General features: G+C 43.4%; 1 pseudogene; it reads left to right on the forward strand.

The window, feature by feature from the left end:
- The window catches only part of LOC147962200 (uncharacterized), a 40449-nt pseudogene extending 23920 nt beyond the window's left edge, over nt 1-16529 (forward strand).
- The last annotated feature ends 697 nt before the right edge of the window (nt 16530-17226 follow it).

Genomic DNA, 17226 nt, shown 5'->3' on the forward strand with positions numbered 1-17226 from the left:
CATAGCAATAATAAGCAAACGTAGAAGTAACTCCCAAAGGTTTGATAATAAACAGGTAATAGGTACTACCTCAACTAGTTCCCATCCCACAATTTAATTAGATCCTAATCATGCAATGTTTGAGGATTTGATCTAATGCAATAAAACTGGGTAGTAGGAAAGGTATGATCAAGTGTTACTTGCCTTGCTGATGATCTGCGAAACCTGGAGATTCGAAGTAACAGGCGGCGCACTCCGGGTATTCTATCGCAGACAAACAACAAGCATACAATAAGTACTCATCTAATGCACAGGTAAAAGTCAAACAAGAGATCTAACCAGAAAGTTCAACTTAAGAACTCCGGTTTGCAAAAAGAATCAAATCGAACGAAGCAACGAAAGTCAAACGGCGAAAGAAAACAACTTCGTTCTACTAATCTGGATCTAAGGCAATTTTTACAGTGGCAAGAACTTGTTTAAGTTGGTTAGATGGATAGAGGGTTTCGAGACGAAACTCCAGGCGCTTGAATCGCCTGATTCCGATAGACGAGCGAAAAGTTATACTAAAACGAAAATCGGATCAGAAATCGCGATCAGAAAATAATCGCGGAAAAATCCGAGAAAAGAAAAACGATGAACAGATTAACGAACGAACGTTCGTTATCTGGATCTAAACGACGAACACATTCGTTAAAACGAACGAAAGAGCGAACGCTCGCTATTTAACCTAAACCGAAAAAAACCGATCTAAATAAAAAAACGGAAACTAAAAAAAACTGACGGAAAAACCGAACGATTTTTCGAGAAAAACAGCGGCGCGGAAATCAAGGCACCTCGGCGGCGGGTGGGCGGCGGCGGCGCGGGGCTCGAGGGTGGGCGGGGCGGGCGGCTAGGGTTTGGCCCGAGGCTGGGCTGCGGCTTATAAAGCCTGCCGGGCCAGGAGTCCTAGTCGGACACGGCCAGGTTAGGTCGGTGCGCGTTTCTTTAAATAATTACCCGCAGAAGAAAAATAAAAAGAAATACTAAACGGACTCCAAAATTCCCGAAGTAAATTTTCCCGGGCTTCTAAAATCAAGCCGCACAAGGTGAACATTTATTTGGGGCCTAAATGCAATTTTGAAAAATGCACATTTTTCCTAAATTCAAATAAAATACCGTAAAACTCCGAAATAAAATCTTACTTGATTTTATTATTAAATCTTCAATATTTCTTTATTTTGGGAAAGTCATTTTATTCCCTCTCTCATATTTTTGTAATAGAAATAATTGATGATAAATAATGAAAATCAAATGATCCTATTCTCAATTTTTGAGAAAACTCAAATATGAAAATAACGAAATCCCCAACTCTCTCCGTGGGTCCTTGAGTTGCGTAAAATTTCTAGGATCAAAACCAAAAGCAATTAAAATATGATATGCAATGATGATCTAATGTATAACATTCCAAATTGAAAATTTGGGATGTTACATCCGTTATATGGGTGCCCGAAAAAATATGCATGTTCCTCTCCTTCCATATATTCCATACGGCATAGATGGGCCTCCCACTCCTCCACTTACGGACATCCTTTGATGATGAAGCAGTGATGTCATCCCACCAGTTGGAATGTTGGTCACAAGCATGTTCTCACCTGTCTAGGCTCACATCCATGAATTTCCATGTTCACAAAAACATGTATGATGAGCAATGCTTCTACGCTTTATAATAACATTAATGTGTATTAGTTCTAGACCGTGCACAAGTTTTTCACTAGCTACTAATTGTTTTGTGCAGTTTTCCAGATGTGAAATAAATTATGACACAAATGTTCTAAACTGGATGATGTGCTCTAAATCCAATGGTTCGTGTACTAATATAAATGGGTACACAAAAACCATGTTGCGCCTTACATGAAAGTTTATGTTTGCTCCACAATAAAACGATTAAGTAATTTCATAGAAATAATAAAAACTTAATTGTATTTATATAAAAGTTATATGCTAACATTCTAAGTAGGCTAGCCCGTGCGCATGCACGGGTTGACGACTAGTGACTTTAGTTAATGTTAATCCCACTATTTTGGAAGAGTGTCAACTTTACATGCATGTGGATCATGTTGAAAGTATTCTATGTGATAGCTATTTTGTTGAATTTGCTTATGATCCTACATGTAACTATTACGAGAGAGGAAAATATGGTGGTAGAAATTTTCATGTTACTAAATTACCTCTCATTATGTTCAGATTGCTATTGTTTCTTTCCGCTTCCTTGCATATGCTAGTTTTTGCTTTCCTTGATAATTTGTTTGCCTATAAGATGCATATGCATAGGAAGTATGTTAGACTTATATGTGTTTGTCACGTGTTTTATGATGCTCTCTTTGTGCTTCAATTCTTGTCTTTCATGTGAGCATCATTGAAATATTATGCCTAGCTATAAGGCTTTAAAGAAAAGCGCTTGTTGGGAGACAACCCAATATTATTCCTTGCTGTTATTTAATAAATAAATTATTTAGTATCTGTTTTGGTTGTGTTTTTTGTGTTTAATTAGTGTTTGTGCCAAGTAGAACCGTTGGGAAGACTCGGGGAAAGTCTTGTTGAACTTACTGTAAAAAACAGAAACTTTATCGCTCACGAGAACTTCTGTAATTTTTATTTGAAGAGTGCTATTTAGTTAATTCTTTTTGAAGATGATTAATAGATAAATTCCTCACGTCCAGCAATTTATTTGAGAATTTTTGGGGTTCCATATCTTGTGCTAGCTACAGATTACTACAGACTGTTCTGTTTTTGACAGATTCTGTTTTTCGTGTGTTGTTTGCTTATTTTGATGAATCTATGGTTAGTAAAATAGTTTATAATCCATAGATAAGTTAATACAGTAGGTTTAACACCAATATAAATAAATAATGAGTTCATTACAATACCTTGAAGTGGTCTTTTGTTTTTTTCGCTAACGGAGCTCACGAGTTTTCTACTTTAAGTTTTGTGTTGTGAAGGTTTCAAGTTTTGGGTGAATTCTTTTGATGGATTATGGAACAAGGAGTGGCAAGAGCCTAAGCTTGGGGATGCCCATGGCACCCCCAAGATAATTCAAGGACACCAAGAAGTCAAAGCTTGGGGATGCCCCGGAAGGCATCCCCTCTTTCGTCCACTTCCATCGGTAATTTACTTGGAGCTATATTTTTATTCACCAACATGATATGTGTTTTGCTTGGAGCGTCTTGTATTATTTTTGTCTTTGTGTCTTAGTATGCCAGAATCATCCTTGCTGTACACACCTTTTGAGAGAGCCATACATGAATTAAAATTTGATAGAATACTCTATGTGCTTCACTTATATCTTTTGAGCTAAGTAATTTTGCTCTATGTGCTTCATTTAGATCTTTTAGAGCACGGTGGTGGATTTGTTTTAAAGAAACTATTAATCTCTCATGCTTCACTTAAATTATTTTGAGAGTATCTTAATAGCATGGTAATTTGCTTAATAATAATATTCTTGGTATTCAAGATTTGTGAAACTTTCTTTTGAGTGTGTTGAATACTAAGAAAAGATTGAAGCACGATAATTGTTTTGAGATATGGAGGTGATAATATTAGAGTCATGCTAGTTGAGTAGTTGTGAATTTAAAGAATACTTGTGTTAAAGTTTGTGATTCCCGTAGCATGCACGTATGGTGAACCGTTATGTGATGAAGTCGGAGCATGATTTATTTATTGATTGTCTTCCTTATGAGTGGCCGTCGGGGACGAGCGATGGTCTTTTCCTACCAATCTATCCCCCTAGGAGCATGCGCGTAATACTTTGCTTTGATAACTTCTAGATTTTTGCAATAAGTATATGAGTTCTTTATGACTAATGTTGAGCCCATGGATTATACGCACTCTCACCCTTCCACATTTGCTAGCCTCTCTAATACCGCGCACTTTTCGCCGGTATCATACACCTACCATATACCTTCCTCAAAACAGCCACCATACCTACCTATTATGGAATTTCCATAGCCATTCCGAGATATATTGCCATGCAACTTTCCACCGTTCCGTTTATTATAACACACTCCATCATTGTCATATTGCATATCCCGGTGCACCGCCGGAGGCATTAATATAGAGTCATATTTTGTTCTAAGTATCGAGTTGTAATTGTTGAGTTGTAAGAAAAATAAAAGTGTGATGATCATCATTATTAGAGCATTTTCCCAGTGAGGAAAGAATGGTGGAGACTATGATTCCCCCATAAGTCGGGATGAGACTCCTGACGAAAAATAAATAAAAGAGGCCAAAGAAGCCCAAAAAAAAGAGAAAGAAAAGAGGCCATAAAAAAGAAAAAAGGCCCAAATAAAAAAATGAGAGAAAAAGAGAGAAGGGACAATGTTACTATCCTTTTACCACACTTGTGCTTCAAAGTAGCACCATGATCTTCATAGTAGAGAGTCTCTCATGTTATCACTTTCATATACTAGTGGGAATTTTACATTATAGAACTTGGCTTGTATATTCCAATGATGGGCTTCCTCAAATTCCCCTAGGTCTTCATGAGCAAGCAAGTTGGATCACACCCACTTAGTTTCTTTATGATCTTTCATATACTTATAGCTCTAGTGCATCCGTTGTTGGAAATATGCCCTAGAGGCAATAATAAAAGCTTTATTATTATATTTCCTTGTTCATCATAATTGTCTTTATTCATGCTATAATTGTGTTATCTGGAAATCATAATACATGTGTGAATAACAGACACCAACATGTCCCTAGTAAGCCTCTAGTTGACTAGCTCGTTGATCAACAGATAGTCATGGTTTCCTGACTATGGACATTGGATGTCATTGATAACGAGATCACATCATTAGGAGAATGATGTGATGGACAAGACCCAATCTTAAACATAGCACAAGATCGTATAGTTCGTTTGCTAGAGTTTTCCAATGTCAAGTATCTTTTCCTTAGACCATGAGATCGTGTAACTCCCGGATACCGTAGGAGTGCTTTGGGTATGCCAAACGTCACAACGTAACTGGGTGACTATAAAGGTTTGCTACGGGTATCTCCGAAAGTGTCTGTTGGGTTGACACGGATCAAGACTGGGATTTGTCACTCCGTATGACGGAGAGGTATCGCTGGGCCCACTCGGTAATGCATCATCATAATGAGCTCAAAGTGACCAAGTGTCTGGTCACGGGATCATGCATTACGGTACGAGTAAAGTGACTTGCCGGTAACGAGATTGAACGAGGTATTGGGATACCGACGATCGAATCTCGGGCAAGTAACATATCGATTGACAAAGGGAATTGCGTACGGGGTTGATTGAATCCTCGACATTGTGGTTCATCCGATGAGATCATCGTGGAGCATGTGGGAGCCAACATGGGTATCCAGATCCCGCTGTTGGTTATTGACCGGAGACTCGTCTCGGTCATGTCTGCTTGTCTCCCGAACCCGTAGGGTCTACACACTTAAGGTTCGGTGACGCTAGGGTTGTGAAGATATGTATATGCAGAAACCCGAATGTTGTTCGGAGTCCCGGATGAGATCCCGGACGTAACGAGGAGTTCCGAAATGGTCCGGAGGTAAAGAATTATATATAGGAAGTGCTGTTCCGGGCATCGGGACAAGTTTCGGGGTTATCGGTATTGTACCGGGACCACCGGAAGGGTCCCGGGGGTCCACCGGGTGGGGCCACCTATCCCGGAGGGCCCCATGGGCTGAAATAGGAGGGAACCCAGCCCATAGTGGGCTGGGGCGCCAGCCCCTATAGGCCCATGCGCCTAGGGTTTCCACCATGGAAGAGTCCATGTGGTGGAAGGCACCCCTAGGTGCCTTGGGGGGGGAGGGAATCCTCCCCTTGGCCGCCGCCCCCCCTAGTAGATCTCATCTACTAGGGCCGGCGCCCCCCCCATGGCACCCCTATATATAGTGGGGGGGGAGAGGAGGGATTTCACACCAGCCCCTGGCGCCTCCATCTCCCCCCGTTACGTCTCTCCCTCATAGTCTTGGCGAAGCCCTGCTTCTGTGACGCCCTGCATCCACCACCACGCCATCGTGCTGCTGGATCTTCATCAACCTCTCCTCCCCCCTTGCTGGATCAAGAAGGAGGAGACGTCTCCCGTCCCGTACGTGTGTTGAACGCGGAGGTGCCGTCCGTTCGGCGCTGGTCATCGGTGATTTGGATCACGTCGAGTACGACTACATCATCACCGTTCCTTTTGAACGCTTCCGTGCGCCATCTACAAAGGTATGTAGATGCATCCGATGACTCGTTGCTAGATGAACTCCTAGATGATCTTGGTGAAACGAGTAGGAAAATTTTTGTTTTCTGCAACGTTCCCCAATAGTGGCATCATGAGCTAGGTCTATGCGTAGTTCTTCTTGCGCGAGTAGAACACAATGAGTTGTGGGCGTAGATTTGTCAACTTTCTTGCCGTTACTAGTCTTTTCTTGCTTCAGCGGTATTGTGGGATGAAGCGGCCCGGACCAACCTTACACGTACGCTTACGTGAGACCGGTTCCACCGACTAACATGCACTAGTTGCATAAGGTGGCTTGGCGGGTGTCTGTCTCTCCCACTTTAGTTGGAGCGGATTCGATGAACAGGGTCCTTATGAAGGGTAAATAGAAGTTGACAAATCACGTTGTGGCTTTAACGTAGGTAAGAAGACGTTCTTGCTAGAACCCTAATTCAGCCACGTAAAACTTGCAACAACAATTAGAGGACGTCTAACTTGTTTTTGCAGCAAGTGGTTTGTGATATGATATGGCCAAAGTTGTGATGAATGATGAATGATCTATATGTGATGTATGAGATGTTCATGCTATTGTAATAGGAATCACGACTTGCATGTCGATGAGTATGACAACCGGCAGGAGCCATAGGAGTTATCTTTATTCTTTTATATGACCTGCGAGTCATTAAGAAACGCCATGTAAATTACTTTACTTTATTGCTAAACGCGTTAGCCATAGTAGTAGAAGTAATAGTTGGCGAGCAACTTCATGGAGACACGATGATGGAGATCATGATGATGGAGATCATGGTGTCAAGCCGGTGACAAGATGATCATGGAGCCCCAAGATGGAGATCAAAGGAGCTATGTGATATTGGCCATATCATGTCACGTTCATTATTTGATTGCATGTGATGTTTATCATGTTTTGCATCTTGTTTACTTAGAACGATGGTAGTAAATAAGATGATCCCTCATACTAATTTCAAGAAGTGTTCCCCCTAACTGTGCACCGTTGCGACAGTTCGCTGTTTCAAAACATCACGTGATGATCGGGTGTTTTATTCAGACGTTCACATACAACGGGTGTAAGACAGATTTACACATGCAAACACTTAGGTTGACTTGACGAGCCTAGCATGTACAGACATGGCCTCGGAACACAGAAGACCGAAAGGTCGAGCATGAGTCGTATAGAAGATACGATCAACATGAAGATGTTCACCGACGTTGACTAGTCCGTCTCACGTGATGATCGGACACGGCCTAGTTAACTCGGATCATGTAATACTTAGATGACTAGAGGGATGTCTAATCTAAGTGGGAGTTCATTAATAATTTGATTAGATGAACTTAATTATCATGAACTTAGTCTAAAATCTTTGCAATATGTCTTGTAGATCAAATGGCCAACGTAGTCCTCAACTTCAAAGCGTTCCTAGAGAAAACCAAGCTGAAAGACGATGGCAGCAACTATACGGACTGGGTCCGGAACCTGAGGATCATCCTCATAGCTGCCAAGAAAGATTATGTCCTACAAGCACCGCTAGGTGAAGCTCCCGTCCCACAGAACCAAGACGTTATGAACGCTTGGCAGACACGTGTTGACGACTACTCCCTCGTTCAGTGCGGCATGCTTTACAGCTTAGAGCCGGGGCTCCAAAAACGTTTTGAGAGACATGGAGCATACGAGATGTTCGAAGAGCTGAAAATGGTTTTTCAAGCTCATGCCCGGATCGAGAAATATGAAGTCTCCGATAAGTTCTTCAGCTGTAAGATGGAGGAAAATAGTTCTGTCAGTGAGCACATACTCACTATGTCTGGGTTACATAACCGCTTGTCTCAGCTGGGAGTTAATCTCCCGGATGATGCGGTCATTGACAGAATCCTCCAGTCGCTTCCACCAAGCTACAAGAGCTTCGTGATGAACTTCAACATGCAGGGGATGCAAAAGACCATTCCTGAGTTGTTCTCAATGCTGAAATCAGCGGAGGTAGAAGTCAAGAAGGAACATCAAGTGTTGATGGTCAATAAAACCACTAAGTTCAAGAAAGGCAAGGGTAAAAAGAACTTCAAGAAGGATGGCAAGGAGGTTGCCGCACCTGGCAAGCAAGCTGCCGGGAAGAAGCCAAAGAATGGACCCAAGCCCGAGACTGAGTGCTTTTATTGCAAGGGAAGCGGTCACTGGAAGTGGAACTGCCCTAAGTACTTAGCGGATAAGAAGGCCGGCAAAACAAAAGGTATATGTGATATACATGTAATTGATGTGTACCTTACTAGTGCCCGTAGTAGCTCCTGGGTATTTGATACCGGTGCAGTTGCTCACATTTGTAACTCAAAGCAGGGGCTGCGGAATAAGCGGAAACTAGCAAAGGACGAGGTGACGATGCGCGTCGGGAATGGTTCCAAGGTCAATGTGATCGCCGTCGGCACGCTACCTCTGCATCTCCCTTCGGGATTAGTTTTAAACCTTAATAATTGTTATTTAGTGCCAGCTTTGAGCATGAACATTGTATCGGGATCTCGTTTAATTCGAGATGGCTACTCTTTTAAATCTGAGAATAATGGTTGTTCCATTTTTATGAGAGATATGTTTTATGGTCATGCTCCTATGGTGAATGGTTTATTCTTTATGAATCTCGAACGTGATGCTACACATGTTCATAATGTGAGTACCAAAAGAAGTAAGGTTGATAATGATAGTCCCACATACTTGTGGCACTGCCGCCTTGGTCACATAGGTGTCAAACGCATGAAGAAGCTCCATGCTGATGGACTTTTAGAGTCTCTTGATTATGAATCATTTGACACGTGCGAACCATGCCTTATGGGTAAAATGACCAAGACTTCGTTCTCAGGAACAATGGAGCGAGCAACCGACTTATTGGAAATCATACATACTGATGTGTGCGGTCCAATGAGTGTTGAGGCTCGCGGTGGCTATCGTTATGTTCTCACCCTCACTGATGATTTAAGTAGGTATGGGTATATCTACTTAATGAAACACAAGTCTGAAACCTTTGAAAAGTTCAAGGAATTTCAGAGTGAGGTTGAAAATCAACGTGACAGGAAAATCAAGTTTCTACGATCAGATCGTGGAGGAGAATACTTGAGTCACGAATTTGGCACGCACTTAAGAAAATGTGGAATAGTTTCACAACTCACGCCACCTGGAACACCTCAGCGTAACGGTGTGTCCGAACATCGTAATCGCACTCTATTAGATATGGTGCGATCTATGATGTCTCTTACCGATTTACCGCTATCCTTTTGGGGCTATGCTTTAGAGACTGCCGCATTCACTTTAAATAGGGCTCCGTCGAAATCCGTTGAGACGACACCGTATGAATTATGGTTTCGGAAGAAACCTAAGCTGTCGTTTCTAAAAGTTTGGGGATGCGATGCTTATGTGAAGAAACTTCAACCTGAGAAGCTCGAACCCAAGTCGGAAAAATGCGTCTTCATAGGATACCCAAAAGAAACTATTGGGTACACCTTCTACCTCAGATCCGAAGGCAAGATCTTTGTTGCCAAGAATGGGTCCTTTCTAGAGAAAGAGTTTCTCTCGAAAGAAGTAAGTGGGAGGAAAGTAGATCTTGATGAAGTATTACCTCTTGAACCGGAAAATGGCGCAACTCAAGAAAATGTTCCTGAGGTGCCAGCACCGACTAGAGAGGAAGTTAATGATAATGATCAAGATACTTCTGATCAAGCTCCTACTGAAATTCGAAGGTCCACAAGGACACGTTCCGCACCAGAGTGGTACGGCAACCCTGTCTTGGAAATCATGTTGTTAGACAACGGTGAACCTTCGAACTATGAAGAAGCGATGGCGGGCCCGGATTCCAAAAAATGGCTAGAAGCCATGAAATCCGAGATAGGATCCATGTATGAAAACGAAGTATGGACTTTGACTGACTTGCCCGTTGAACGGCGAGCCATAGAAAATAAATGGATCTTTAAGAAGAAGACAGACGCGGATGGTAATGTGACCATCTATAAAGCTCGGCTTGTCGCTAAGGGTTATCGACAAGTTCAAGGGGTTGACTACGATGAGACTTTCTCACCGGTAGCGAAGCTGAAGTCCGTCCGAATCATGTTAGCGATTGCCGCATTCTATGATTATGAAATATGGCAAATGGACGTCAAAACGGCATTCCTTAATGGTTTCCTTAAGGAAGAATTGTATATGATGCAGCCGGAAGGTTTTGTCGATCCTAAGAATGCTGACAAGGTGTGCAAGCTCCAACGCTCGATTTATGGGCTGGTGCAAGCATCTCGGAGTTGGAACATTCGCTTTGATGAGATGATCAAAGCGTTTGGGTTCACGCAGACTTATGGAGAAGCCCGCATTTACAAGAAAGTGAGTGGGAGCTCTGTAGCATTTCTCATATTATATGTAGATGACATACTTTTGATGGGAAATGATATAGAACTCTTGGACAGCATCAAGGCCTACTTGAATAAAAGTTTCTCAATGAAGGACCTTGGAGAAGCTGCTTATATATTAGGCATCAAAATCTATAGAGATAGATCAAGACGCCTCATAGGTCTTTCACAAAGCACATACCTTGATAAAATATTGAAGAAGTTCAATATGGATCAGTCTAAGAAGGGGTTCTTGCCTGTGTTGCAGGGTATGAAATTGAGCTCAGCTCAATGTCCGACCACGGCAGAAGAAATAGAAGAGATGAGTGTCATCCCCTATGCCTCAGCCATAGGCTCTATTATGTATGCCATGCTGTGTACCAGACCTGATGTAAACCTTGCCATAAGTTTGGTAGGAAGGTACCAAAGTAATCCTGGCAAGGAACACTGGACAGCGGTCAAGAATATCCTGAAGTACCTGAAAAGGACTAAGGAAATGTTTCTCGTTTATGGAGGTGACGAAGAGCTCGTCGTAAAGGGTTACGTCGACGCTAGCTTCGACACAGATCTGGATGACTCTAAGTCACAAACCGGATACGTGTATATTTTGAATGGTGGGGCAGTAAGCTGGTGCAGTTGCAAGCAAAGCGTCGTGGCGGGATCTACATGTGAAGCGGAGTACATGGCAGCCTCGGAGGCAGCACATGAAGCAATATGGGTGAAGGAGTTCATCACCGACCTAGGAGTCATACCCAATGCGTCGGGGCCGATCAAGGTCTTCTGTGACAACACTGGAGCTATTGCTCTTGCCAAGGAGCCCAGGTTTCACAAGAAGACAAGGCACATCAAGCGTCACTTCAACTCCATTCGTGAAAATGTTCAAAATGGAGACATAGAAATTTGTAAAGTGCACACGGACCTGAATGTAGCAGATCCGTTGACTAAACCTCTCCCTAGAGCAAAACATGATCAACACCAGAATTCCATGGGTGTTCGATTCATCACAATGTAACTAGATTATTGACTCTAGTGCAAGTGGGAGACTGTTGGAAATATGCCCTAGAGGCAATAATAAAAGCTTTATTATTATATTTCCTTGTTCATCATAATTGTCTTTATTCATGCTATAATTGTGTTATCTGGAAATCGTAATACATGTGTGAATAACAGACACCAACATGTCCCTAGTAAGCCTCTAGTTAACTAGCTCGTTGATCAACAGATAGTCATGGTTTCCTGACTATGGACATTGGATGTCATTGATAACGAGATCACATCATTAGGAGAATGATGTGATGGACAAGACCCAATCCTAAGCATAGCACTAGATCGTGTAGTTCGTATGCTAAAGCTTTTCTAATGTCAAGTATCATTTCCTTAGACCATGAGATCGTGTAACTCCCGGATACCGTAGGAATACTTTGGGTGTGCCAAACGTCACAACGTAACTGGGTGACTATAAAGGTTTGCTACGGGTATCTCCGAAAGTGTCTGTTGGGTTGACACGGATCAAGACTGGGATTTGTCACTCCGTATGACGGAGAGGTATCGCTGGGCCCACTCGGTAATGCATCATCATAATGAGCTCAAAGTGACCAAGTGTCTGGTCACGGGATCATGCATTACGGTACGAGTAAAGTGACTTGCCGGTAACGAGATTGAACGAGGTATTGGGATACCGACGATCGAATCTCGGGCAAGTAACATATCGATTGACAAAGGGAATTGCGTACGGGGTTGATTGAATCCTCGACATCGTGGTTCATCCGATGAGATCATCGTGGAGCATGTGGGAGCCAACATGGGTATCCAGATCCCGCTGTTGGTTATTGACCGGAGACTCGTCTCGGTCATGTCTGCTTGTCTCCCGAACCCGTAGGGTCTACACACTTAAGGTTCGGTGACGCTAGGGTTGTGAAGATATGTATATGCAGAAACCCGAATGTTGTTCGGAGTCCCGGATGAGATCCCGGACGTAACGAGGAGTTCCGGAATGGTCCGGAGGTAAAGAATTATATATAGGAAGTGCTGTTTCGGGCATCGGGACAAGTTTCGGGGTTATCGGTATTGTACCGGGACCACCGGAAGGGTCCCGGGGGTCCACCGGGTGGGGCCACCTATCCCGGAGGGCCCCATGGGCTGAAATAGGAGGGAACCCAGCCCATAGTGGGCTGGGGCGCCAGCCCCTATAGGCCCATGCGCCTAGGGTTTCCACCATGGAAGAGTCCATGTGGTGGAAGGCACCCCTAGGTGCCTTGGGGGGGAGGGAATCCTCCCCTTGGCCGCCGCCCCCCCTAGTAGATCTCATCTACTAGGGCCGGCGCCCCCCCCCATGGCACCCCTATATATAGTGGGGGGGAGAGGAGGGATTTCACACCAGCCCCTGGCGCCTCCATCTCCCCCCGTTACGTCTCTCCCTCATAGTCTTGGCGAAGCCCTGCTTCTGTGACGCCCTGCATCCACCACCACGCCGTCGTGCTGCTGGATCTTCATCAACCTCTCCTCCCCCCTTGCTGGATCAAGAAGGAGGAGACGTCTCCCGTCCCGTACGTGTGTTGAACGCGGAGGTGCCGTCCGTTCGGCGCTGGTCATCGGTGATTTGGATCACGTCGAGTACGACTACATCATCACCGTTCCTTTTGAACGCTTCCGTGCGCCATCTACAAAGGTATGTAGATGCATCCGATGACTCGTTGCTAGATGAACTCCTAGATGATCTTGGTGAAACGAGTAGGAAAATTTTTGTTTTCTGCAACGTTCCCCAACATCCGTTGCATGGCAATCCCTACTCACTCACATTGATATCTATTGATGGGCATCTCCATAGCCCGTTGATACGCCTAGTTGATGTGAGACTATCTTCTCCTTTTTGTCTTCTCCACAACCACCATTCTATCCCAGCTATAGTGCTATATCCATGGCTCACGCTCATGTATTGCGTGAAGATTGAAAAAGTTTTGAAAAAGTTAGAGTATGAAACAATTCTTGGCTTGTAATCAGGGTTGTGCATGATTTAAATACTTTGTGTGGTGAAGATAGAGCATAGCCAGACTATATGATTTTGTAGGGATAACTTTCTTTGGCCATGTTATTTTGAGAAGACATAATTGCTTTGTTAGTATGCTTGAAGTATTATTATTTTTATGTCAATATAAACTTTTGTCTTGAATCTTTCGAATCTGAATATTCATATCACAATTAAGAAGATCTGCATTGAAATTATACCAAGTAGCACTCCGCATCAAAAATTCTCTTTTTATCATTTACCTACACGAGGACGAGCATGAATTAAGCTTGGGGATGCCTGATACATCTCCAACGTATCTATAATTTTTGATTGCTCCATGCTATATTATCTACTGTTTTGGACTATATTGGGCTTTATTTTCCACTTCTATATTATTTTTGGGACTAACCTATTAACCGGAGGCCCAGCCCAGAATTGCTATTTTTTGCCTATTTCAGTATTTCGAAGAAACGGAATTATAAAACAGAGTCCAAATGGAATAAAACCTTCGGGAACGTGATTTTCTCACCGAATGTGATCCAGGAGGCTTGGACCCTACTCCATGGAGTCAAAGAGGCGGTCACGAGGGTGGGGGCGCCCCCCTAGGGCGCGCCCCCTGCCTCGTGGGCCCCTCGGAGCTCCACCGACGTACTTCTTCCTCCTATATATACCTACGTACCCCCAAACGATCAGAACAGGAGCCAAAAACCTAATTCCACCGCCGCAACTTTCTGTATCCACGAGATCCCATCTTGGGGCCTGTTCCGGAGCTCCACCGGAGAGGGCCGTCATCACGGAGGGCTTCTACATCATCATAGCCTCTCCGATGAAGTGTGAGTAGTTTACCTCAGACCTTCGGGTCCATAGTTAGTAGCCAGATGGCTTCTTCTGTCTTTCTGGATCTCAATACAAAGTTCTCCCCCTCTCTTGTGGAGATCTATTCGATGTAATCTTCTTTTTGCCGTGTGTTTGTTGAGACCGATGAATTGTGGGTTTATGATCAAGTTTATCTATGAATAATATTTGAATCTTCTCTGAAGTCTTTTATGTATGATTGGTTATCTTTGCAAGTCTCTTCGAATTATCCGTTTGGTTTGGCCAACTAGATTGGTAGTTCTTGCCATGGGAGAAGTGCTTAGCTTTGGGTTCGATCTTGCGGTGTCCTTTCCCAGTGACAGAAGGGGCAGCAAGGCACGTATTGCATCGTTGTCGTCGAGGATAACAAGATGGGGTTTATTTCATATTGCATGAATTTATCTCTCTACATCATGTCAGCTTGCTTAAGGCGTTACTCTGGTTTTTAACTTAATACTCTAGATGCATGCTGGATAGCGGTCGATGAGTGGAGTAATAGTAGTAGATGCAGAATTGTTTCGGTCTACTTGTCACGGACGTGATGCCTATATACATGATCATGCCTAGATATTCTCATAACTATGCTCAATTCTGTCAATTGCTCAACAGTAATTTGTTCACCCACCCTAGAATACTTATGCTCTGGAGAGAAGCCACTAGTGAAACCTATGGCCCCCGGGTCTATTCTCATCATATCAATCTCCATCACTTTAATCTTGCTTTGCTTTTACTTTTTACTTTGCATCTTTATACCAAAAATACCAAAAATATTATATCTATCAGATCTGACTCTCGTAAGTGACCGTGAAGGGATTGACAACCCCTAATCATGTTGGTTGCGAGTAGCTATCGTTTTTTGCAGGTACGAGGGACTTGAGCGTGGCCTCCTACTGGATTGATACCTTGGTTCTCAAAAACTGAGGGAAATACTTACGCTACTTTGCTGCATCATCCCTTCCTCTTCGGGGAAAACCAACACAAGCTCAAGACATAGCACATACCCTCAGCCCGAGGGAGAACTACTCCCTCCTCGTCATGGAGAGCACCGAGAAGATGAAGATGGCCACCGGAGAGGGACTCCACCTCCGGCAGGGTGCCGGAACGGGTCTAGATTGGCTTTCGGTGGCTACAGAGGCTTATGGCGGCGGAACTCCTGATCTATTGTGATCCCCGATCATTTTAGGGTATATGGAGATATATAGGAGGAAGAAGTACGTCAGGGGGCCACAAGGGGCCCACGAGGGTGTAGGGCGTGCCCGGGGGGTGGGCGCGCCCCCTGCCTCGTGGCCTCCTCGTAGATCCCCTGACGCGCACTCCAAGTCTTCTGGGCTTCTTCTGATCCAAAAATAAGTTCCATGAAGTTTTAGGTCAATTGGACTCCATTTGGTTTTCCTTTTCTGCAATATTCTAAAACAAGGTAAAAACAGAAACTGGCACTGGGCTCTGGGTTAATAGGTTAGTCCCAAAAATCATATAAAATAGCATATAAATGTATATAAAACATCCAAGGTTGATAATATAATAGCATGGAACAATCAAAAATTATAGATACGTTGGAGACGTATCAGTACCACATGCTGCTCAAGAAGAAGGCCAACTCCCACAGTAGGAAGTCAGTCTAACACAAGATAGTGGCCAGCTCACACAGGATGAGGTTAATCTAGCAGAAGATGATGCCCAAGTACCACAGGAGGAGGTCAATGTAACACAAGATGATGTCCAACTCACACAGGAGGAGGTCCATGCTGCTCAAGATGCTGCTCAAGAAGATGAAGAATATGATACACCATTTCTATTTCAGGCAAATGCTAATCTTGTTTCCACTTCTTATCAGTTGCGTCTAATCAATTAAAATGTAGAATGCTTCACAGGATGCTTATCAGTTGTGTCCACTTCTTGTCTTTGAACAGGTGCAGGACTTTGGATGTACAATGCTTCACAGGATACAACAAGCTAGACCAGTGCCTATAGATTACAATGAAACTACTGTGCCGGATTCAACATTTATCTCAATGGCAGCTAATTCTCAAGCTACAACACATACAACGATAGCTACAACTAATGGGAGCCTGACCATGAAGCTGTTAAAGATGAAGAAGGACAAAGAAAGGTAGATGGCAGCCAGAAGAGATGCAACACCGGAGGCCATGAATGAGTTGGCAAAGAGGAGAGCGGAGGAGGCAGAAGCAAAAAGGCAAGAAATTGCTCTCAGGAAAGCAGAGCAGGCAGCAAGAAGAAGAAGAGTAGCAAAAGACAAGAAGGCTGAGCAAACAGCAACAAAGCAGCAAGGAAAGCTGCATTGCAACAAGAGAAGGAAGCAAAAGCAATTGCAGCTAAAGCAGAGGCATCACTTAAAAGAAAAGAAGAACAAGAAGCAAAGAGCCGAGGCAACACTGAAGAGGAAGGAAGGTCAAGAAGCAAAGAGGAAACAACAAGAAGAGGCCAAGAGAAGAAGAGCTAAGCAGAAGAAGCAAGCAGGGCCAAGTGGACATGTGCCCAAGAAGCAGAAAAGAGTCAATATGTTTGATGAGTTTAGATGAATCAGTGATGTTGCACTTGTAGTCATCTGATTTTTTGTCAAAAACTAAAATCCGAGTGTTTGAAACTATTCAAATGTACCAGCCATTCAATGTTTGAAACTATTGAAATGTAGTTCAATCATTGGCTCATTCAGTTAACTGCAGACTGAAATTTATGCAAGTTAGTACTCATGTCAGCTGAATGTTTTGACTGAAATTTATGCAAGTTGATTGTTTGAGTTCATACCTTGATTGAAAACTAGGTGCAGTGCAAATGAATTGTAACTAGGTG

This window comes from Triticum urartu, chromosome 7A (genome assembly GCF_056163025.1).
Source record: "Triticum urartu cultivar PI428250 chromosome 7A, HENAU_Tu73, whole genome shotgun sequence".
Classification (NCBI taxonomy): domain Eukaryota; kingdom Viridiplantae; phylum Streptophyta; class Magnoliopsida; order Poales; family Poaceae; genus Triticum; species Triticum urartu.